A 26100-nucleotide genomic window follows, 5' to 3' on the forward strand; every position below is an offset into this window, starting at 1 on the left:
TGTTGTTGGTGGTTCTGCCACTTTACAGAGACGTACAGATGCTTAAGTAAAATCCCTGCAATGCTTAAGACTTGCTTAGTCACTTTTAACTTTTTTCCAGATCTTGCAGGCCAGAAATGCTACAAGAAATGTCAGCTTATGTTACATTCCTGAACTCACAACTGTCACAACTGATGCTTTTGTCAATATATGATAGCTGAATTGCTTCAAGGAACGATAGCCAAAGGCTAGAAAAATAAATAAACCCTCTAATATTTTGCATAACTGTCTGTCACGAATTGTTTGTAACATAGTGTCATTGCTGCCTCTATTATTGCTTCAATCCAGAGGAAGTTAGCAGCACTTAAATCCCACTGAAATCAATGGGACAAATCAGTTGCAACAAGCCCTGTTAATTTATGTGGGATGCATGGGATGCTCTAGGTTGGGATTAATGTCTTTTAGAAAGCCTGTGATTGAGGAATGGCCTTCAGACAGTAACTCAAACTTAAATTCAGATTTAATCCTTATTTGCAACAGGACCAATCAGGCCATTGCAGCCAAGAACAGTCAACAGTAATTGCAAAGCCAGGTCCAAATAATGACAAGACACGTGCAGTTGGAAAAAAACTAGGGCTACTTTATTGAATATTGACAAAACTTGCAATGGGGAATCTTAACTAAAGTGCAGGTATCCCCTATGCAGGTCAGTTTCATAGGAGGTATGCCCACAGGAAGTCTGCACTCATTGCTTTTGCAGATTTGTGTTCGGCAGAGTTGTCCCTGTTTGTGAGGAGTTTGATTCAGGCTCCTTCCAGTTCAAACCAGTCCCCTAAGACTATGTTCTGCTGTAATGCCATTAATGGGTTCTTTGTGGACAAAATCTCTTGTATTTGGGCCAACTTGGACTCGACTGTTTTTGCAGAGTCTATTAAGGTGGTGTCCAGCAATTCCTCTTGCAGTATTAGATTGGATCAGTTTCAATCTGTGATGCCTGAGGACAAGCAGTTTGGGGCTGTGCTACCTACCACTCGCTCTCTGGATCCTTGGACAACTTGGTTGCTTCTATCTAGCAAGGAAGTTGTTGGAGATTGCCTAGTTAATATCATTAGCTCTTCACTGAGGGAAGGTAGGATGCCTCCTTGTTTGATGAAGGCAGTGATTATATCACTTCTTAAGAAGCCTTCCCTAGATCTTGGCAAGTCTCCAATCTCCAGTGGCTCGGCAAGGTGATTGAGAGAGTGTTGGCTAACTAGCTACAGGCAGTTCTGGAGGAAACCAATCTAGACCCATTTCAAACTGGCTTTAGAGCAGACTAGTGTGGTGAGACGGCCTTGATCGGCCTGATGAATGACCTTTATCAGGGAATCGACAGAGGGAGTGTGACTCTGTTGGTTCTTCTGGATCTCTCAGTGGTGTTCGATACAATCAACCATGGTATCCTTTTGGATCACCTGGGGGAGTTGGGGATAGCAGGCACTGCTTTGCAGTGGTTCCACTCCTATCTTTCAGGCAGATTCCAGATGGTGGCGCATGGTGATGGTTGTTGCTCAAAACAGGAGATATTATATGGAGTCCCTCAGGGCTCCATTCTGTCACCAATGCTTTTTAATATCTACATGAAACCGCTGGGTGAGGTCATCAGGATATTTGGTGCTGGGTGTAACCAGTATCATCATCATCTCCTCCTCCTCCTCCTCCTCCTCCTCCTCCTCATGAAATGGCATTCATTCCCTAAATGTCTGCCTATGGGCAGTAATGGGCTGGATGAGGGACAACAAATTGTAGCTGAATCCAAGCAAGACGGAGCTGCTCATTGTGGGGGATTGGGATTTGAGGGATGTCAGATCTTCCTATCTTGGATGGGATTACACTCCCCTAGAAGGAACAGGTTTGGGAGTGCTCTTGGATCTAGGCCTCACACTGGTATCCCAGGCTATGGCCAGAAGCACTTTCCATCAACTTTGGCTGATTTGACAGCTGTGTCCTTTCCTTTAACAGAACAATCTCAAAACTGTGGTTCATCAGCTGGTAATATCCTGGCTCAACTATTGCAATGTGCTGTACGTGGGGCTGCCTTTGTATATAGTTCGGAAACTTCAGTTAGTTCAAAATATGGCAGCCAGATGGGTAACCCAGAGAGACCATATAATGGGTAACCCAGAGAGACCATATAATGCCTGTTTTAAAACAGTTGCACTGGCTGCCAATATGTTTCCGGGCAAAATACAAAATGCTGGTTATTACCTTTAAAACCCTAAACAGCTTAGGTTAGGGTTACCTTTGAGAGTGCCTTCTTCTGCATGATCCCCATCACATGTTGAGGTCATTCAGAGAGATCCATCTCCAGTTACCACCAGTATGTCTGGTGGCGACTCGGAACCTCCGTAGCTCCTCCTGGCCTATGGAATGCACTCCTGGCAGATATCTGTAGTCTGGGCTCATTGTTGGCCTTCAAGAGAGCCCTAAAGACTTATTTGTTTGGCCTGGCCTTCCAAGGTTTTTAGATTGTTTTTAAGCATTTTAATTGGTTTTAAATGGCTCTGAACTGTTTTAGATTTGTTTTTATATTGTTTTAATCTGTTTGTTTTAAATGCTGGTTGTGCACTGTCAAGAGCCTATGAATGGGGCAGTATAGAAATGTGATGAATGAATGAATGAATGGACGTGTATTTGTAGAATATGTTGCCGTGTTTTGTGGTGAAAGGGGTGATGGTTTCAGTTAAGAAATACACAATGCTTTACTGTGCTTTCATTCATATAGTTACTGCCAGTGGTGGCTCCTTTGTAGGGGCAAAGTGGGCACAGCCCTCCTAAAGATTTTGTTTGTTTATTTAGTGTTCCATTTCTATATTATTTCATTAAAATAATCTCAAAGCAGTTTACAATATAATTAAAACAATGCACAATTAAAATACAAATTAAAAGTGCAAATATTAAATATAAAAATTTCTAGATCTCCATCTTCTGTTGCCATGTTACTTGCCTAACTATACATTCTGGGCATCATTTTGAGTTCAGTTACATATGCATATTCTCTCTCTCTCTCGCTCTCTCTCTCTCTCTCTCATCTACTGCCTCAGTACCTATAGTTTGTGTGGCTAGAGTGGGCTCCAGGCTCTGTGCCCTTGATAGACAACATTAACATAAGAATACCCTCCCCAATTTTAATATTAAAAATCCTACTAGGCAATAATCAGCTTTTTGTTTGTTGTCACAAGCTGGTCTAGTCATCCAGGAGCCACTTCCAGGTCCTCCAGGAGCCTCAGCTAATAAGGAATGGCTCAAGTATGATCAGCCATCCCATATTCCTCCTACGATCCACACAACCGTGGCACCCTCACTACTTCAGCCAAATGTCTGAGGGGACCAGATAACATCACACTCAAAGTGCTGGGATCCTTCTGGGCCAAGATGACAAAACGGCAGAGAAGCATAGTACAAGATACTTATATGATCCAGGATCCAGCTGTGCTACTTCTTTGATTACCAGCAGTGAAGGTACTGCAACTCGTCCAGAGAGCTGATGAAATAGCAGCTCAGACTTCCTTAGCACAACATTATCAAATGGCATATCGTCTGGTTTTTAAAGGCCTTGGCAAGATTTGGGGGGCACATAAGATACAGTTAAAGCAAGATGCAGTCCCTTATGCTATAACCACATGGAGGCAAGTGTCCTTGCCATTGATGGAAAAAGTCAATGAAGAGCTGACAAGGAGGGAACAGATGGGAGTGATCACAAGAACTGAGGAACCAACATCTTGGTGTGCAGGAATGTTGGTTGTACCTAAGTCCAATAGCAAAATTAGAATCTGTATTGAGCTGACACTAGTAAACAAATGTGTCTGCCAAGAAAGACACATCCTACTTTCTGTTGAACATACACTGGCACAATTGGCAGGAACCACTGTGTATACAAAACTGGATGCTAAGGCCAGTTTCTGGCAAATTCCTTTAGCTAAGGAATCCTCTAAGTTAACTTTTATCACTCCATTTGGGCAATATCATGTCACAAGGTTACCCTTTGGAATTTCCTCCACCCCTGAAGTCTTTCAGCTTCACCTATCACAGATAGGTGTGACCTATCACAGATAGGTTATGATATCCTTGTATTTGCTTCAAGAGAACAACAAGACGTTTGACTGAACAATGTCCTAAAAGAACTCCTAGAATCAGGAGTTACATTAAATGAGAAATACACTTTTGCCCGATGTCAACTCATATTTTTGGGACATTGGATCTCCTCACAGGATATTCAGCCAGACCCCACCCAGATAGCTGCGATCAAAGGTTTACCAGCATCCATATGTACAACAACTGCACAGATTTCTAGGTATGGCCACCTATCTTGGGTCAGTTTGTACCTAATATGGCAACAACCACAAAGCTGTTGAGAGATCTGCTGAGTGCAAAGAACTCATGGGTTTGGACATCACCACAACAATCTGCTTTCAATAAGATCAGACAGATCCTCAGTTCACCATTAGTGCATGCCCAATATGACTGTACTCAGAAGACACGTGTCGCTGCAGATGCCTCTTCCTTTGGACTTGGAAGGGTTTTGCAGCAATGTCAAGATCAAAGGCACTGGGCTCCTATTGCTTTTGTCTCAAGAGCACTCATTCCAGCAGAAATATGATACCCACAGTTTGAAAAGTAAGCTTTGGCTCTAACATGGACATGTGAACACCTCAGGACTTACCTTGCTGGCTTATTCATCCCTCTACAAACAGATCATAAGTCTCTTGTATCACTATTAGGGGATAAACCTCTTGATGTACTTCCCCCAAGGATCCAAAGATTTCATCTCCAGATGACAAAGTTCATATATAAGATCATGTCCCAGGTAAAGGATTACTGACAGCGAACACTCTCTCCCATTCATCAGTACATTCACCATTATAAACACTGCTGTCTCCAGAGGAACTCTGTCAAGAAGTAGTTATCTATGTGGACTTTATTGCAATTGGAATACCCATCTCAGTATCCTTACAGGCAAGGATTCTAGAAGCACAGAAAGCTGACACCCTGTGTACTAAAATAAAAACATATTTTCTGGAGAGATAGCCACAACTAAATGTTGCAACTAAGAACTAGCTAAAAATCAATGTGAGCAACTCAGCATTCACATAATCAAAGATCTATTCATGTATCAAACCAGACTGGTGATCCTGTCAGTGTTACAGCAGGAACTTTAGGAGAAAATACATCAGGCTCATCAGAGCACTACCAAATATCGAGCCTGAGCTTGACAGATGCTCTGGTGACATTAAATCCTGGGTCAATAGTTGCCAAGTTTGTTCTCAACATGATCCAGTCCCTATTGAACCCTGTTTCTTCTCAGCATTGCCGAATTATCCATGACAGATTGTGGCAGCCAATTTATTCAGCTGGAAATAATCTGTCTATTTTGTCATTGTTGACTATTATTTCTGCTATGTAGAATTAGCAAAGCTATAGGCTATTACAGCTGATAGAGTGATTACCCTATTCAAGAGTATTTTTGCTTGTCATAGCATACCTTCCATTCTCAGAACGGACAAAGGGCCACAATTTACTGCGGCAGCATTTAAACATTTCACAGCTGACATTGATTTCCAACATATATTGGTAGTCCACTTTTTCCTTTCCATAATGATGAGGTGGGATATGCAATTCACACTGTGAAATCTCTATTCGAGAAAAATGACAACTTCCTTATGGCATTCTTGATATATCACTCAAATCCCTTGGAACAAGGATGGGGTGTAGCAGAAATACTCATGAGTCAGTGGCTCTATACAACTCTACCAATGTCTGAAATTGAGTTGGCCCCTAAATTTGTGGACACAAAAGAGTTTCACCAGAAAGACAAATTAATAAAGGATAATCAGAGGTACAACTTCAATATCCAGCATGCCAGCAATTCTGTTCCACCCCTCAAACCTCAGTAGGATGTGTGGGTTCCAGATGTGGGTGTGCAGACACACCCCTCTCTTTTGTGGTAAGGACACAAAAGACTCCTTCAGCAAAATCAGGAACACCTTCATGTTATCCCTCCAGTCTACCATACCAGATCTGGGCATGCTTCAGTTCCACCAGAGAGATTAGATCTGTAATGTTTCCAATTCTTGTACAAGCATGTTAATGTTAGAAGTGTTGATTACCATCATTTTAAGTCTGAATCTTGAGTCTGAACAAAGCTTGTCTCAGATCTCTCTACATCTGTGCACTTAGCAGTGGCAATCTTGTTTACAAATGTGCCACAAATCAAGTTTTGAGATAGAACCAGTCTACTGCACAGATTATAGTCCCTAGTGCCTTTGTCTAGCTCCAATCTGCTGAGTTGAGAAGGCAATATATCACTCTCTTACTTACCATATAGTTAGGGAAAAGCAGGCAAGAATTTACAGGTGAAACTCGGAAAATTAGAATATCGTGCAAAAGTCCATTAATTTCAGTAATGCAAATTAAAAGGTGAAATTGATATAGCAATAGCGATAGCACTTACATTTATATACCGCTCTATAGCCGGAGCTCTCTAAGCGGTTTACAATGATTTTAGCATATTGCCCCCAACATTCTGGGTACTCAGAATGAATATATGAGACAGACGCATTACATGCAAAGCGAGATAAGTCAAGCCTTAATTTGTTATAATTGTGATGATCATGGATGGCGTACAGCTCATGAAAACCCCAACTCCACAATCTCAGAAAATTAGAATATTACATGGAACCAAGAAGACAAGGATTGAAGAATAGAACAATATCAGACCTCTGAAAAGTATAAGCATGCATATGTATTCAGTACTTGGTTTGGGCCCCTTTTGCAGCAATTACTGCCTCAATGCGGTGTGGCATGGATGCTATCAGCCTGTGGCACTGATGAGGTATTATGGAAGACCAGGATGCTTCATTAGTGGCCTTCAGCAATTCTGCATTGTTTGGTCTCATGTCTCTCATCCTTCTCTTGGCAATGCCCCATAGATTCTCTATGGGGTCAGGTCAGGCGAGTTTGCTGGCCAATCAAGCACAGTACACTGTATATTTTTCAGAGGTCCGATATTGTTTTATTCTTCAATCCTTGTCTTCTTGGTTCCATGTAATATTCTAATTTTCTGAGATTGTGGATTTGGGGTTTTCATGAGCTGTACGCCATGATCATCACAATTGTAACAAATTAAGGCTTGACTTATCTCGCTTTGCATGTAATGCGTCTGTCTCATATATCAGTTTCACCTTTTAATTTGCATTACTGAAATTAATGGACTTTTGCACGATATTCTAATTTTCTGAGTTCCACCTGTGGGCCTGACTGTAGGTGATAGCCAGGCCCCTGGGCCTTCTCTTTAGGAGCACTGCAAACTTTCATTGCCTGTGTGACTTGTGGCCTTATTGCAGACTACCCAACAAAGTGGTGCATAGTTTCTTTAATCAATCTGCTGATCAGATTTCTAGTCACACCATTACACAGGTTTAATCAATCAATCAATCAATCAATCAATCAATCATCTTTATTACGGTCATACATCAGCATAAAATACAGGGGGTGGTTGCACAGTGCAAAATATAATGCATAATGATACATTAAGGGCCTAAGGAAACATTAAAAAGCATTTAAACTAATAAAAGGGCATGAAATAGCATAAAAAGGTATACAAGACATAAAGGGATAAAAGACATGAAATAATAAAAAGGGATAAAAGGCACAAAAAGGTGTAATTGCATAAAAGCCTAAGTGATAGATAAAGCAAGACTATATAACTATATATAAAAAGTGCAAAGCTATAGTGCAAAAAAGAAAAAAAAGAAAAAAGAGGAGGACCATAATTCTTTCGGATGGTATATTGTGTTGGATGAACGCATTGTAGCATACAGGAGCCAGCAGAAGGTCAGACTAGGGCTGCTTGGACCCACCGCTTACCCATGTTCATTGCAAACTGGTGGTAGATAAGAAGACTTATCTACCACCTCTACATTTTTCAACTGGGATTGAGGAGGGGAAATGCATTTTCCCAGCTCACAACTCATACTGTGCACTGGTTTCTCTTTGCCACTCCCTCACATTGCAGATTCTGCTAGGGTGCACCCAAGCATATGCTCTTGCAGATGGTCAGTTTCTGCTTTGCTTGAGCAAGTCTGGGACAAATGAATGGTTTGACCTATACATTTTGAATGTATTACCTTGAGTGCATCTTGGTGGCCCTCCAACTACTGGGAAGAACATATGGCATCTGGCCAAGGTTGCATGGATGGCTTGCCATGTGTGGACATGTCTCCGGATTTATGCTTGCTGAATTATTTGTCAATGTATTTGTCTTTCTTCTCCCATTCATAGCTTCACTAGGGCACTGCACTTCACTTTTTATAATACAAAATGCCAAAGTGAGTGTTTTTATTGCATCTGTGCACCAACTGCTTTATCAATGTCCTTGTGATACACCCCCCATTGTGCTGTTCTCTCTATATTATTGCTTTGAATTTATTCATTTCCTACATGGAGATTATCCGAATATATGAATTTAAATGGTAATAATGACCTATGAACATAAGAAAAGCCCTGCTGGATCAGGCCCAAGGCCTATCTAGTCTAGTATCCTGTTTCACATAGTGGCCCACCAGATGTCTTTGAAAGGTCCACAGGCCAGAGCTGAGGGCATGCTGTAACTCCCCTGCAACTAGTATTTAGAGGCATCTTGCCTCTGAGGCTGGAGGTGTGAAGTGGGTCTCAGATCCCTTGAGAAGGGCAGGGGAAGAAAGAATTCTTGGGCTTCCCTTTCATTGGCTAGAAGTCTGGTTTGCTGAGCAGTTTAGCAGGCAAGTGGTTGCTTCTCCACTGACTGTGTTTTAGTTAGCCAGATACTAGCATGTGGGCACAACTGCATGCTTTCTTCCTCCTTCCACTACAGATTCCCAAAAAGCTGGTGCTGAACTTGTAAATAGGGAAGAATAAATGGAGGCTTTTCTAGATCCCCAAACCTAAGGAGATTGCATGAACGAAGTTTATCTTACACTAAGTGCAGCATCTTTGTACTTGATCTATCAAATATCAACCTGCCAAGGCCAGGTTAGATAAAAATCAATTCAAAAAAGAAAATGATTTTAAAAATTTAAATCCAATTAAAAATTTTAAAAACCTGATTTTAATTTTAAAGAAATTATTTTACAAGAACCTAGGTCAAAGATATCATCATGAATGTTAATCATAACTCCTAATTATGTTCCGTGAACGTTTTAACAGCAGTATATGGGGTTGAGAGATAACAGACTTGATCAGTCCTATTCTTCAGGTGTTGTATATGACACACACACACACACACACACACACACACACACACACACACACACACACCCTTGCTCCCCCCTCTCAAAGTGCAAAGACATTAGGCCCATTAACACATTATGTTCAACACTTGTACAATGAGTGTACTGTATACACAGATACAGATCGTACACAGGTACAGTCATTCACATGTTATGTTGAATGCAGCTACAGCAGTATACTTCTTATCTGTGCCATGCATTTGAAGGGCCTGTATCCAGGTTCCCTTTTAAAATGAACCCAGGTACATTAATTCACACAAACATGTATACAAATGTACAGTCACCTGCACACCTTGTTCAGCATGTCTGAAGGGCTAAAGAAGGCCAATGAATGAACAGATGATTTGGGAGGATGAAGTAGATCTGAGCAAGGAGGAGTCATCTGAATATAAATGCAAGGGATAGCGGAGGGGATAAAGTGAAACCAAAATGCAATCCTGAGGAGACGTTTTCTGAGTGTATTCTCCATTGTAGAAGGGGAAAACTTATAATGGCACCAGACTGTAAAAGAGACTCCACTTGGGAATATTTTAATGAAGTTCATGTACTTGTGGATAAGACAGACATGCGTGCAAAATGCAAACAGTGCAACAAAGAAATACAAGGCTTGGTTGCCCAGATGAAACAGCATTATGAGAAGTGTGTACCTATTATAGTGTATACTTGCCTTCTGAAAATGAAACCTACATCTCTGAATATGTATTAAGATTATATTAAACAACAAGAATGCACTTTTACTTTAAATAGCACCCTTTGAGCTGATGGTGGTGGAGGGGTAGCTTTAAGGATGGGGGAGCTGGTGCTCTGTGTAAAAATAGTCCGGTGCGGCGGCAGCATAACTCCTTGCAGCCCCATTGATTCCCTGACTGGAAGTGTCTGGAAGTGCACGGCACACATGCACATGTCTTGGGCTGACTCTGGACTATTTTTACACAGAACACTGGAGGGGGAAGCATAGCGGGGTGTGTGTGCACCCACCCTTATCCTTCAAGCGACCCCCCCACCTTCGAACTGGCAGAACCGCCGGCCTATTGAACCAGTTTGGAGGCCCATAAAAGGGCCTCCGAACTTGCTCATGCACATCCCTACTAGAAAATGATGACTGAAGAGAATCTTCCTGACTAGTGATTTAAATTTGGATTTAAATAATTAAAATTAAGTCCTTCTGTGAAGCGATTTAAATAATGATTTAAATTAATTTGATCTAAATCAAATCAACCCTTGCCAAGGCTGAATATTACATGGAAGTAGCTTTTCCTACCACCATTTGTCTCCATAGAATGTGATTTGTCTTGAGGCTTGTAATTTGTCTTGAGGCTGCCACATATTATCACTGTTTAGCGGAAATGCTTGTCAGAGACATGGAGACAAACTACATGGTGAGGGCTGATCTGAGTTAGTACATATGGGTGAGCTGCCGTCTGGAGGCAGTTTCACACAGACATCTGTGTGGTAACTGTCTTTTGAGAAATAGCCCATAAAACTCATATATGTTGTTGTTCAGAGGCATTATTTTGTTGTCCTTGACTAATATCCAAGTGCAGATGGCTGGGCCTAACAGGACATTATTAAGGACCCTGCAAGCAAGGAGAAAGAGATGATAAATGACCAGTATACTCACAGCGGAAGGACCATACAAAAGGCTGTGGTCCAGAGAATAAAGTCCAAGCCTCTATACTGTCTGAAGAATCTTTTAAGTTTTCATTTTTTTATTTCAGTTCATAGTGAAACATGTAGCAATGTTGACTTTTGCTTCATTGATATGTCCTTTTTGTGAGGAGGTAGCCCTTCACTTTCCCACCCTTATTAAAAATACTCCCAACCTTCCACTAAAAAGATCGATTTAAATAAACTGATATGTTTTAGTTAGTATAATGGTTGTTTCTCTCCCACAGCTCTTCTCCTTCGATTATACAGTAGTTTCATTGTAGAGATGAAGCTCACCAACTTATTTTCTGAGAAGCCTTAAATAAAGAAGAAAATATAACAAAAGAAAACAAAAATGTAGAGTCTGTCTTATTTTTAGTGATAAACAGCCTGAATATGTAATTAGAATGACTGTTTTACAGTAGAAAAATCTTTGATCACAAAATGATATGGTGTGAGGAATGAAAGATGCTGTCCTCCTTTCCTGATTTTGGCATAAAAGATAGGTTTAATCAGATTAAGGCGCTGTCACTGGGTTTCATTCTATCCTTCCTTTGATCAACTTGTGGGTGCTGAAGTATATTAACCCAGACACATTTTTTTTTAAATTTAAAATGGCTTCTTCCCATGCCAATATTTATCCCACAAGTGAGAAGCTGGCATTTTAAAAAGAATGAGGACCATAATTCTATAATAATGTGTCCGAGTACAAATAATTCATGCTCCTTGGCAGGCAACCTACTGACAGCCTTGAGTCCCACTGAAAGTTATGGAACAGTAGGATTTAGGTCCTACTCTGACTGTATTGAGGAACTTAAGACCAGCCCTAGATCAGGCCCGAGGCCTATCTAGTCCAGCATCCTGTTTCATACATTGGCCCACCAGATGCCTCTGAGGAGTCCACAGGAGAGGAATAGGCACTGATAAACAGAGAATTGGAAGAAAGGAGGAATGCGTATATATTGAAAAGCATATCTGATAGTCATCAGTTTATTTCTTGCAACTTTAGTTGTGCCATTTATGACACTTCTATTTTAAGTGTACAGATTTGCCAATTAGATCTGAGTGGTGGGTGGTGTGGTTTGAAGGAATTCCCCCCCCCCACCTGCTGTTTAAACTAATCATTATCTTCAGGTGCCATTCTTTATTGATTTAATTTGTGTGTTTCCATGTGAGTAAGAGTGAGAGAAATCTGAATGGATACATAGACCAGAACTAGATTATATTAAAGTGCTGTTTTCAGCCTTCTAGTAGCAGGAAATCATTTTAGAACAACATTATGTAACAGCTGTTACCGCTGGTGACCAGCATGTTAATGTTTTCTTTCTGTCTCTCATGTTGCTGTCAAGCTTGTTTCATAGCATCACATTCAAGAACCTCTACAGCAAAAAGCAAGCAGAGTTAAGGGTTATGCAACTTCAGCCTATTTGCAAGCAAATATGTAATTGGTAACAGTATGAATTGTCCTGTCATGCTGACCCAGAAATGTCACCCTAGAGCAGCATTTATTGCTACAGCACTGTAGGATTTTAGGGGATTCTTTTGTAAGTAGTAGAAATAATTGATCATCCTTAAGCCAGCTGATTAACACCAAGGGCCACTTACAATGCAAAGATTCCCTGAGTTGTATTGGAGGAGATCACTTAAGGTCGTCATTATTCTGACCACAAGCTTTAAAGTCTGAAATAACTTTTTCCATTTTTAGTAAATACTGAGGTGATTTACACAATCAAAAACTGTGTTCTACCTGGGTTTAGGACCTTTGTGTGCTCCCAGTTTTCTGTTGTGTGGAAGCAAGGTAGGAAAATCTACCTAGGTTTTCCTCCTACCTTGCTTCCACACAGTCATTTCTACCCAGGTTTTCCATTTACTTGCTTCCACACAACCTAAAATTGGGAGCACACACAGCTCCCAAAACTGGATAGAGCACAGTTTTTTTTATTGTGTGAATGACCTCACTGTCAGGAATGAGAGGCATTATAGCAAAGATTGATGATTCCTGATAATGTTGCACTCCAACTCACTGGCAACTACATATCTTATCTTCTGTAGCAGTAGGGAAACTTTTCTTATGTATTTTCAAATCTGGTAATTTTTCTTTAGCAACTGTGATCATGATTAGGCAATATTTCTTAATACTGTACATCTAATTACATGTAACTTAATACTATTCAACGAAAATATGATTGCTTTCTACTTTCTTTGTGACTGCTGTTTAAATGCTGGAAAACCTGTGTGATATTTCAGATTTCTTGGGTAAGGTCACCAAGTTCCTAGCATGGACTTAATGAGGCTATTCTCATGACCAGCCTAACCCTGCCTGGTTCTCATGATCAGCTGTTCTCATGACCATGCTCTTCTCTTGACCAACCCCAAGCAGGGTTAGGCTGGTCATGAGAACCAGCAGGATCCTCATGGATTCCTCCATTCCCTGCCCCCTTAACAAACTCGGCTTCTAGCCAAGGTTAGGGAAGTTCTTGCACCCTTAACCCAGCTACCAGGTATTGGGCGATTCCTTGGGCTGTATGCAGCCCAAGGAATCACAGAGATGAGTGCATAGAGCACCTGTATAGTGGGGGAATTTCCAATGCAACGGGCATGCCACACATTGCATTAAGGGATGCCTGGAGGCCGGAACAACAAGTTCTGGCCCCAGATCCCTCCACCCTGCTCCATGCTTCATGAAGCTGCACAGAGCAGGGCTGTCCATGTGAGCATATGGGAGGTCCCCTGATGAAGGACAGTTTGGTTGTCTGGCGGGGTGGGGGAGGGAGGTGGTTTAAGTGCAGCCTTCCCCTGCACCCTCCCAGCCAGCCCAGGACGATCGTGTGACTTGCTCCATTATGTGCTTTTGTTGGAAACTATATATGTAATTCTCTAAGGCCTACCTGTGGCTAAACCTGTGCATAGTAGCTCTTTTGAGAGTTTGCAAGCAGAAGCCCCATGGTGATTGGGCATTGGCGATTCTATATGCAGATACGGAGGAGGAGCGTGTGATGGTTAAGGTCAGTTGGAATGCAACTGTTACTGGTTGGAAAATGTTCTTGATTGTAGAGGAGAGGAATCTATATACAGTGAGGGAAATAAGTATTTGATCCCCTGCTGATTTTGTCCGTTTGCCCTCTGACACAGAAATGACCAGGCTATAATTGGAATGGTAGGTTTATTGCAGCTGTGAGAGACAGAATAACAACAAACAAACCCTCAAAAGCCCAGTGCCCAAAAGTCAGCGATGGATTTGCATTGTAGTGAGGGAAATAAGTATTCAATCCCTTCACAAAAGATGTCTTAGTACTTGGTGGCAAAACCCTTGTTGGCAATCACAGAGGTCAGACGTTTCTTGTAGTTGGCCACCAGGTTTGCACACAACCCAGGAGGGATGTTGTCCCACTCCTCTTTGCAGATCCTCTCCAAGTCAGAAAGGTTTCGAGGCTGATGTTTGGCAACCCAAACCTTCAGCTCCCTCCACAGATTTTCAATGGGATTAAGGTCTGGAGACTGGCTGGGCCACTCCAGGACCTTCATGTGCTTCTTCTTGAGCCACTCCTTTGTTGCCTTGGCTGTGTGTTTTGGGTCATTGTCATGCTGGAATACCCATCCACGACCCATTCTCAATGCCCTGGCTGAGGGAAGGAGGTGTTCACCCAAGATCTGGCGGTACATGGTCCCGTCCATCGTCCCTTCAATGCGGTGAAGGTGTTCTGTCTCCTTAGCAGAAAAACACCCCCAAAGCATAATGTGTCCACCTCCATGTTTGACGGTGGGGATGGTGTTCTTGGGCTCATAGGCAGCATTCCTCCTCCTCCACACACGGCGAGTTGAGTTGATGCCAAAGAGCTTGATTTTGGTCTCATCTGACCACAACACTTTCGCCCAGTTCTCCTCTGGATCATTCAGATGTGCATTGGCAAACTGCAGACGGGCCTGTACATGTGCTGCCTTGAGCAGAGGGACCTTGCGGGCACTGCAAGATTTCAGTCCTTCACGGCGTAGTGTGTTACCAATTGTTTTCTTGGTGACTATGGTTCCAGCTGCCCTGAGATCATTGACAAGTTCCCCCTGTGTAGTTCTGGGCTGCTTTGTCACCGTTCTCATGATCATTGCAACTCCACAAGGTGAGATCTTGCATGGAGCCCCAGACCAAGGGAGATTGACAGTTATTTTGTGTTTCTTCCATTTGCGAGTTATCGTGCCAACTGTAGTCACCTTCTCACCAAGCTGCTTGGCGATAGTCTTGTAGCCCAGTCCAGCCTTGTGCAGGTCTACAACCTTGTCCCTGACATCCTTCGACAGCTCTTTGGTCTTGGGCATGGTGGTGAGTTTGGAAGCTGAGTGATTGCTTGCTTCTATGGACAGGTGTCTTTTATACAGGTACTGTAACAAGCTGGGATTAGGAGCACTCCCTTACAGAGGGTGTTCCTCATCTCAGCTCATTACCTGCATATAGTGAAAAGACACCTGGGAGCCTGAAATCTTGCTGGTTGATAGGGGATTGAATACTTATTTCCCTCACTACAATGCAAATCCATCGCTGACTTTTGGGCACTGGGCTTTTGAGGGTTTGTTTGTTGTTATTCTGTCTCTCACAGCTACAATAAACTTACCATTCCAATTATAGCCTGGTTATTTCTGTGTCAGAGGGCAAACGGACAAAATCAGCAGGGGATCAAATACTTATTTCCCTCACTGTATATATATGAAAGGATAGCGGACAGGGGTCTGCGAAGAGAGGGGTCATGAGGGAGGAAAGAGCCCCTTCAGGAGAAGGAGGCTGCTGTTGTGTGAATTAGATGAGGAAACAAGATGAACAAGATCTGTTAACTCAGGAAGGGGGCGAGAGAGAGAGAAAGAAAGAAGAAGGGAGAGGAAAAGAGAAAGAAGGGACGGGCACAAGCCTGTCAGCGGCATGATGGGAACTAATAGCCATGGCGGTGGCAGCAGCAAGGAAGGGCCCAGTCAACTGTTGCTGCTGCTGCCCCTGTGGGGAGGAGCAGGAGTGGGGCTCGGGTGAGGAGGTCTCTGGGGATAGGGGGCTGCAGCTTGGCCAATAGGTGTCAGCAACACTGCAGCCACAACCAAGAGGGGTGAAGGGATGGAGTAAAGGGATGGAAGAGTGACCAAGAGGGGTGAGGGGGTTGGAAGCAATTGGATGGTGGAGGAGGAGCAGGAGTGTGGCTCAGGTGATGGTGGAAAGATCTCTGAGGAGAGGGGGGCTTGGGTGAGGGGAACCATCAAGTACTAGTGTACAGATGTTCTGCACGGGTTAAGCTAGTGTTACTTAACCCCCTTGTTTCAAAGTAAGTATGAATGCAAATAAGGCTACAATTATATGAGCACTTACTTAGGAGTAAGTCCCACTGAACAGCAGGACTTCCTTTTGCACAGGATAGTGCTGCATTTGAAATAAATGGGGGTTTTTTTGGTAGCTGCTTCAAATAGCTGTTTTACTACGCCAACTAAGCATCAGATATGACTATGGTAATATTTGTAAGGGAAATGGTTATCATAAGGGACATGAAAGCAATGTAATAAATAATAATAATAATAATAATAATAATAATAATAATAGCCATTTCTGGCTATATTTTTGGGTTGTGAATAGTAGCTTCTTGTAAAGTTTAAAAAATGTGCAATACCTATTGACTTCAATGCAAAAAACAGAATGAATATTTAGATATCTAGTTTCAAATCTCGTTCAGTTTGCAGTTCCCCATCCTATTTATCCTAAGGAGATTTCCTGATGCTACTGTGTATGAAAAGAACGGCACATTTAATACTTTTGGCCTCACTCCTGAAAGTCAGGCAACTTCCCCCCGCCCCGCCCCACCGTGGAAATTCCACTTTGACATCAGTCATCTGCTCTTCTGAGGTTGGCCATAATTTTGGTAACCCTGGTAACAGCAACATACAGGATTAAGAGGATATTAGAACAAATGCATACAGCAGCAAATGATGCCAGTTCCTTATATCAACAGACTACTTCAAAACACCACACATTCCCAGGGGACTGTAAAGGGTAATGAATGACCTCCTGTAAGGGATCAAGGAATTATTTGTTCACATGCTGCTATTTCTCACCACTATGTCATCTTGGTAGCCTTACCAAGTAAAAATGGAATCTTTGTGCTTCTTTTCCAAACTCCATTATTTTATTCCTTGTCACTTCTTCTCAGTGTTGCAGTTATTTAGTTTATACAGGTCTGTGTGAGCAAATATTTGTGTACAACAGACACATGCAGCAAACTTGTGTTTGTAAACGAATCTATGACACACACCAGGGAGCTGGAATTGGCTGCAACTCCCCATTGGCTGTACTTTCAGTGGCAAACTTGGATTTGATGCAACACTATAGGCCTGTTCACACAATCATCAATGTCAGGTTAGGAGGCATTGTACCCTGGTTTGCATGATTGTGTGAACTCACAAAAATCCCTCCAACCCAGGTTGCTTAAAGCAGGATAGCCCAGCTTTTCTACTCTGTTCTTAACCAAGGTAGGAGGAGAGGAGAACTCTCCTACCTTGTTTTTCTGGTAGTATTGATCCATTTACCTTTTCTAGCTGCCACCGGGGTCCAGAAGGCCTGGAAACAATAGACAGCTGTGGCCACACAGGCTGCTATCATGGATGGCTGCAAAGCACACTCTAGGATTCTATAGTGCAGCTGCTTCAGCAGGTCTGACCCGGCCTTGTGCTCCTTTGTGGCCAATCAGAGGACAGCTGCTGATATAATGAGGCTTTCCAGTAAGAAAGCCTTTGTCCAGAAAGCAGTACGAAGCATTCTCGGAAGGCCTGCTAGGGCTTTGGAGAACTTTCTGTGCTTCCAGTTACCAATTTCAACAATAGATGCCAGGCCTGGCTTACTTATGTTTTTCCTGGGTTTGCTTACCCAAACAGAGGTTCTGCTTGTCTGCTGCTACTGGGGTAGGAGCTGATTTTTAGCCAAAAAACCCCAAACAAACAAAAAGCCCACAAAAAGGCAATAATCCTTGGCCTTTATTACAATGGGGCTATTCTCACGATCAACAAAAATCAGGCTAGGAGAGCCTAGCCCGATTTTTGTTGATCATGTGGCTTACAAGCAGGTCACCCACTTTGGTAGCCCTCTCTAAAGCCTGGGTTTGCGGAGCGAGCATTCTGCAAACCCGGGCTTTCTGATCATGAGTAGCCACGCCACAGCTCCACACCATGGATACTCATGAGGAGACCCCTGGAGGGGAGGCGAAAAGCTGCCTCCCTGCTCTGGGGGTCTCGCCAGCATGCCCTGCGCAGGTCATGCTGCAGCTTGCGGGGGCCAATCGGCCCCTGCTTCCTGCAACCCCTGCTGGCTCCGTCATGGAGCCAGCAATTGTGTGAGCGGCCGATCTGGCTGCCCAGGGTTCCGTCCCCGTGCGTGTGCAGGGAGAGCGGGCTGACCACCCCAAACCAGGTCTCACTGATCGTGAGACCCGGCTCAATATTTTAGAGACATTTTGGGCACATTATGAGTTTACTATGTCAAGGTACTGCTTAACAGCACAACATTAACTATCAGAACTAGCAAGAGCCCTTACAATGAAGTTAAGAACCAGAGAGACCTTAGTCAACTTGAGGACTGTTTATATGACAATTAACATGTTACAAAGAGTGTGTGCAGATGGGGAAGCAGGCTCATGATGGCAGACCTGACTTCTGACCAGTATTTAGTTGGTTGCTTGAACAGACCCTCTGAGCACAGAAACTGTTTGAACCTCAGCTTGCTTGTATGATCAGGATTAGCCAGGGTTATTGCTGGCATGTACAGAGTCTGAGCATATATTGTCTTCATACACATGTAGGATATGTTTGGCTAATTAACTGAACACCTGTAGGTCAGGGCTAGGACCTAGTGCTGGAATTCTGCTCGCCTATCTCTGATCATGACATGCTTCACACAATCAGTGTGAAGCACTGGAGGGGGTTCTGCGGGGAGAGCGGGCTTAGCCCACTCTTCCCGCAGATGATCAAATGGCAGCCCTGGATGGCCGGATCGGCTGCCCACACGACTGCCGGTTCCCTCATGGAGCTGGCGGGGGCTGTGGAGATCAGGGACCACATGGGAGAAATGATGGGGAGAAACTGGGCTAGGCTCCTTTAGCCCAGTTTTCCCCCATCGCGAGAATAGTCTCCATGTGTTTTATCTGTTAATCTTATCTGAACTATAGATTACTGGTTCATTCACAGTCAGCATCTCTGAATCCCAGTTCCATTTTATTTTATTTTATTTTATTTTATTATTTTAAACATATTTTTGGGAAATGGGGGTGCCTTTTGCTTACTAAAGAAAATTTCAGTGAGATTAAAAATGTAGATAATCATTTGGATGATCTGTAGATGAAGAGCTTTTACACAAAAACATACACTATGAATCCAGCAGAATTTCAGACAGGAGACAAACAGTAATTTTTTCCCTTCAGAGAGTTTATAAGTGCTTTGAAAGAAGGATTGTTTCTTTTGGTATATGCACTCATTCCACTATTGTCTCTGGTGTCAAAAACCTGTTTGATTAGACGTAGCAGTGGGACAAAAGCAATAGGTGTATAGTTAGTTAGTTAGTTAGTTAAGTTATTTCTATACTGCCCTTCCAAAAATGGCTCAGGGCGGTTTACACAGAGAAATAATAAATAAAAATAAGATGGAACCCTGTCCCCAAAGGGCTCACAATCTAAAAGAAACATAAGACAGACAACAGCAACAGTCACTGGAAGTACTGTGCTGGGAGTCAACTCGGCCAGTTACTGCTAAATGGTATATACCATGGGATGCAATGTCTCTTTCGCACCACTTTCAACTCTCTTGCAATTGATTGTTTCCAGCTTTTCAGGGGACATTTTATTAAATCAGATGAAAAGAAAGCATGGTTGGGGGTTGTGCTCTTGTTTAAAATATTGTGCAGAAATTACTTCCCAGGATTAAAGAGTAAAATGTGACTATTGCCTGTGACTTCTGAAAGCTTTGCATTTCATTTGGCATAGTTATGCATATGATTGTTTACTCAAGTATGTATATCAACTGCACAATATATATGCTTGTGGTTCTCATCACACAAAAAATCCTCCCGTCTGAAACCAGATTTTTATTCAGAAAAATCATGTAGCTGGCATTATCCCAGGTACAGAACAACTGCCAGCTCTTAAGACTGAGAAAGAGAACATTGATATTCATATTCTATCCTATATTTCTCAGCTGGGTATTGTATTCTCCTACAGTTAGATCCATGGAAAAAGGTGGTATGGATTTTGCTAGCTCACAATGGCAGTCAAGTCAGGACTTTCTGTCAGACATATGAATGCCAGCTCTAAGCCCTTTGCCTTCCCGGCGTTTGCTCTCTAGTCCTTTGGTCTCTGGCCCCTCTGGCCCAAGATGTGGGATTGCTTCCTTTCTCTTAGTCCCAACTGCTTCTCTTCCCTCCCCCCGTCGCCCACAATTTCCAACAAAGGATTCATATCAGTTTTTTTAAATCATTGGGCGGTTCTCATGATGGGGTGATGGTAGCCCCTGCGCCACCAGGAGCCCCTGGTGGCGCAGTGGTAAAACTGCCGCCCTGTAACCAGAAGGTTACAAGTTCAATCCTGACCAGGGGCTCAAGGTTGACTCAGCCTTCCATCCTTCCGAGGTCGGTAAAATGAGTACCCAGAATGTTGGGGGCAATATGCTAAATCATTGTAAACCGCTTAGAGAGCTCCGGCTATAGAGCGGTATATAAATGTAAGTGCTATTGCTATTGCTATTGCTATGTTAGTTATGTTAACAGTCTATTAATGCAAAGCTGTTTGCCGACCATACCCAGGAATTGCAGTGTGGGCAGGGGTGTAGTTATAATTGAGTGGATGGCTTTAAAGAACCCAGCCCCCCTAGCTCCTGAGGGCCTCCCAGTTCCACCCCTTCCTATTTTCTTCATTATCTCCCTCACTGTGAGGGGTCGCTGGGGAGAGGGGTGAAAACAGCCCACCCTCCCCTAGCTGCACCCCTGAGTGTGGGTGCCACTTTTGCTTGTGCCTAATAAAATGGCCAATGAACTAGAACTCACACATCATCATAGCAGGCAGCAGGGCCTGGGATAGTGAAGGCAAAGCAGAGACTGAAGGAAAGAAACAGTGGGTACCTTCTCACAACTGGGTATGCTAGGTATGCTGTTGAAGGTCAGAAGGTGGAGGCATACATATTCCTGTGGAAGCTGGTAAAGTGATTGTGTGCTGGCTCCAAAGTTGGCTGGGTGCCCAGCAGACATTCAACCATGCCCAGGGAGCTGAGATACAATCTACAATGACAAACATGTCTGAATGTCCAGTGGGGCATGGCACCCAGCCAACATTGGAGCTGGCACACAATCACTTTACCAGATTCCACAGGAGTGCATATATCTCCTCTTGACTTTTAGTGGCATAACTGGAATTACACAGTTTTGAGAATATGCCCACTATTCCATTCCTTCAGTCTCTGCTTTGTTTTCACTATCCCATGCCCTGCTGACTGCTGTGATTATTTGTGAGTTCTGCTTCATTAGCCATTTTATTAGGCACAAACAGGTTTGGGTTAATAAAGAGGGGTGGTTAAATCTTTCAGATGCTGGACCGGGTCTCACGATCAGTGAGACCCGGTTTCATCTGGTGAGCGGGAAGAGCGGGCTAAGCCTGCTCTCCCCGCTCACGAGCGGGCAGGGAGCCTTGAGCAGCCGGATCAGCCACCCATGCAATGACCAGCTCTGAGATGGATCCAGCAGGGGTTGGGGAGAGCGGGGGCCGCGCGCCCCTGTAAGCCCCAGTATGCCCTGCGCGAGCGCACAGGGCATTCTGGGGAGACCCCCGAGCCGGGAGGCTGCTTTTAAGCCTCCCAGTTGGGGGGTCTACTTGTGAGTAGGCGCAGCGCGAAGGCGTGCCGCAGCTACTCATGATCGCAAAAAGCAGGTTTGCAGGAGCGCTTGCTCCGCAAACCTGCTTTTTAGCAGGGGTTCTCGAGCGGGTTAGTTCTCGGAGAGCCCGGTGGTTCTGACAACCAACAAAAATCGGGCTAGCCTCTGCTAGCCCGATTTTTGTTGGTCGTGAGAATAGCCCCGCTGACTTCTCAACAGGCAGAACAAATGCTCCATCTGTACAATTGATGGGCCAGCTTGGGCTGTTTATTAACATGAAAGAAGACCTTTTCATACGATATAAATGCCCAATGCAGACTTTGTAGAAGCTTATTGCAAACTTTAAAGTGGGAGTAGTACGGATAAACACAAATAGATTTACTAGTGAGAATTTCCCCTTATTGGTACAGACATTTATTATCTCAGGCTTTCTTATCTTCAGTCCAGAAGAATAAAGGTTTGATAAGGTGTATACACATAGTTTGATAACACTTCTACAAGAGGACTGGCAGAAATTGGCACCTTTTCAAGGTCACCTTGGTCAGCAATAATGAAATGCTCTATATACAATGCAGTAAATGCAAAAACAAAATCATGAGCACCTGTTTTTTATTCTTGTGTAGAAGCTGGAGCTGAATGTCTTTCACAGTGTCATTCTGTTTCTCCTCAGATATGGGATAAACGTAGGATGCCAATAACAAAACTAAAAGCAGCCAGTGAGGTCATTCACACAAGCGACTGTGTTTTACCCAAGTTTGGAGCCATGTGTGCTCCCATTTTTCATTTCTGTTGTTGCAAACAACTAGGTAGGAGGAGGGAGAAGTGATTGTGTGGAAGCAAGGTAGGAGGAGAACCTAGGTAGCTTTCCCTCCCACCTTGCTTCCACACAATCATTTCTCCTTCCTCCTACCTAGCTGTTTGCACCCACACAACCAAAAATTGGGAGCACACACAGCTCCCAAACCTGGGTAGAACACAGTTTTTGTTTGTGTAAATAACCTCACTGAGGTGGTTCTCACGAGCAGTGGGAAGCACCTGAATGGAGTTAGCGGGGAAAGTGGGCTTAGCCAGCCCTCCTTGCAGACGAGCACGCCAGCAGCCCTTGGTGACCTGATTGGCCACCCACACGACTGCCGGTTCAGTCACAGAGCCGGCAGAGGCTGTGGGGATCGGGGACTGCGCGGCCCCCAGAAGTTCTGACGATAACTTCCTGAAGAGACCCCCAGGGGTGTGAGGCTTGTTTCAGCTTCCCGGCAGGGGTCTCCTCATGTGTTGCTGTGGTGCAGAGCCACACTGCACCAACACACGATCAAATAGACAGGGGAGGCCTACCTAAGTGGGTTACCTGCTTTGAGGAAACTGGGCTCACCTGTGAGCCCGGTGGTTCTCATGCTCGCCCAAAAGCGGGCTAGGCTCCCTTAGCCCACTTTTGGCCAATCGTGAGAATAGCCTCAGTGTGTAGAGCCTTAAGGGGTTCTGTGGGGAGAGTGGGCTTGACCCGCTCTTCCTGCAGATGAGCAGTAGCTTGTTGCTGGGTGGCCGATCTGGCCGTCCAGATGAGCGACAGCTTTGGTCGGGAACTCCCGTGCCTTGCTCGGAAGCTCTGGGGGTCAGGGGAAGGGGAGTGCTCCTGTTCAATGCCCCGGTCCCTGGTGCCCCAGGAATGCACCATGTGAGTGCGTAGTGCAACCCTGCCCTCCCCCTGGGTGTGTCTACCGCGGCTACAAGGAGCCGCGGCTGACACACGATGATAAAAACAAGGTTAATGGAGTGCTCGCTCCATTAACCTCATTTAGTCGGAGGGGTATTTAGGTGGGCTTGCTATGGTTGAACCACCAGGCTTGCCTGTGAGCCCAGCAGTTCTCATGATCGATGGAAACTGGGCTGGGCTTCCTTAGCCTGGTTTCCATTGATCTTGAGAATAGCCCTCTTGTATTGATTGATTTGATTTGTATACCGCCCTTCCAAAATGGCTCAGATCGGTTTACAATTAAAAACAAACCACTAAAACAATCAAAACATTTTAAAACAAGAATTAAACAATTGCAGTAATTAAAAAGCCCGAAACCGGGTTGAAATATTAAAACCGATTTTAAAACCCTGGAAAGCCACGTTTGGTGTTGACCACGAATAAGGGTTATATATATCTTGGTTAAAAACAAGGGTTTTTGTAGCTCATCCACTTGAAGATAGTGATATTTTAGTTCTCTGTAAAGAACTATAAACACAAATATTTGTCAACACAAATATTTGCTCCTTCCTACAGTAAAGCGCCCTGCACAACAGTCTTCTCCATGCTGGGCACACTCCTGATTTCTGACCGTGTGTTAGATAAGAACAAGGTTGGGGGTGGGAAGCTTGATTGTCAGTCAAGCCCCAGCTGGGTAGAATGAGCGCACCCTACCTTGATTCCATCCCCAGCTTCTGAACATCGTAAGTGGGGAAACTGTCCTATCCAGCTGGGACTTGAATAATGATAACACTCCCTGTTTCCAATCTTTTTTCTTTTGTCAAACACATGGTTGAAAATTAGGAGTGTGCCCAGCTCCCAGATTAGGGTGGGAGAGCGAGAAGTACCCTGGAACATATGAATGAAGGTTTGGATGTGCCATGAGGGGTTTTGGGATTGCAGCTTTGCCTTCTAGAGAAAAAATTTAAACTCTGTTGAAATTCTTTTCCTCTCATGCTTATATTTATGGAAACTAATTTAACCAGTGCATCCTCTGAAAGCAGCTGCTAACACGGGCTGACATCTGAACTAAATTACTTCTGAGTAGTCCTATTTAAATGAAGTAGTCCTCTAGACTAACTCCTGAGTAGTTTTGTTGAGTAACTTAGTTTGGATGTCAGCTGTTGAATTCCCACAGCACAGTATGTCAGTAGTGAGAAGGTGTGTACCATTAAATAATTATGTAACCAGTTAAATGATCGATTGGTTGCTCTCGTTGCTGCCAAATGAGATAATTGTAGCATAGCAACAATCACTCAAAATAAATTGATTGTTTTTCAGCCTCTCCTCAAGCGTTGTGTACCTGCATTATTAGAACAAGCCTTGCTAATTATGTTCTGTCACTGGATAGTATCGGCTGTACAGCTTTTCTGAATAACTTAGTATTTTATAATGCATACTACAGTGTTCAAAGCAAGGATCTTGACGTTTCTTGTGTCTTAATGGTTTAGTTACTTTCCTATTTAAGTATTCCACATAAAGCTCCCGGAGCAAATTGATATTCTGGCCCTGAGGCCAGACTGATTGTGCATTCTGCAAGAGACAGAACCTTCACTCCACTTCACAAATGACAATATTTTTCATTATGTCCTCACATCGCATGCAGTCAAAAGGGAAGAATCACCCAAGCGCCCTGTAAAGCAATGGACAACAATTAGGCCTAGTCAGCTTCCACTAAAGACCATGAAAAATCAGAAAAACGCTTCAAGATCTAAAACAAATGCCACACTAATAATACTGGCTGTTGGAAGTGGACAAACTGTAGCTGCAGAGAAGGTTGTTTTGCAATGAAGTAAAGGTATGAGATATAAAAGGAAGCTGCTCTTTTTGCTTTTTGCTAAATTGCAGTCCAATCTACAACTTTGGGAAACTGCAAACCACATCAAGTAAAGCAAGTAATTGTATTTAAGTGCACAATTAAGGACTTAATCCAAACTGCATGTTACATTATCAGGGCTGATAACTTGGTTTTTACTAAGTAAATAGTCATGTGGGAAGGGTTTAATCTGGATCAGGATTATTGTGTGGAGGAGGGACTTTAAATCTTTGCCTCTGCCATGCTTGTGATCATGGGCACTCAATGCTGTTGTTCGACCTGGGAGGGAGGCTTCCTGCTAAGTCAAATAGTATCCATGAGGGGCCTGGTCTAGATCAGGACCACAGTGGGAGAAAAATAAATAAATGCCCTTCCTTACACCATGATCCCAATCTAAATTCTACTTCCTACTTATATTAGCTCAAACAATGTACTAAAGAGAACATGTGCCCTTAAGATGGTGAAGTCTTTTTGTTTTAAGTGGGCCCAGATCAACTACTACTAGGACTAGGGTTAGTTTGTAATTTTATCCACTGTATGGCATGCATATGATATGAACAGTGAATAGTGCATTGGGGTGCAGAATAAAAACATGGAGAAAAACATGTTAATCTGCACAAGAAGCATAGCTTTGCAAATATAACACATCCTGATTGCTGTAAAATAAATGTCATTACAAAAGCAAAGTAATATAAAAGCTGCTGCACTATTTTAGGTTTGAGTGAGGTGAGGGGAAAACATATTTACATACATTATT

At 43.3% G+C, this 26100-nt stretch overlaps 1 protein-coding gene and 1 long non-coding RNA gene across 2 annotated transcripts in view; one reads left to right on the forward strand and one right to left on the reverse strand.

Annotated features, from left to right (window-relative positions):
- Positions 1–26100, forward strand: part of NALF1 (NALCN channel auxiliary factor 1) — a 410074-nt gene that overhangs the window by 5438 nt on the left and 378536 nt on the right. The window lies entirely within an intron of this gene.
- The window catches only part of LOC128349346 (uncharacterized), an 89578-nt gene continuing 86202 nt past the window's right edge, over positions 22725–26100 (reverse strand). Inside the window, exon 8 of the long non-coding RNA XR_008318766.1 lies at positions 22725–25160. This is a non-coding gene — a long non-coding RNA (uncharacterized LOC128349346). The remainder of the gene's footprint in view (positions 25161–26100) is intronic.

The sequence above is a fragment of the Hemicordylus capensis genome, chromosome 3 (genome assembly GCF_027244095.1).
Source record: "Hemicordylus capensis ecotype Gifberg chromosome 3, rHemCap1.1.pri, whole genome shotgun sequence".
In the NCBI taxonomy this organism is placed as follows: Eukaryota; Metazoa; Chordata; class Lepidosauria; order Squamata; family Cordylidae; genus Hemicordylus; species Hemicordylus capensis.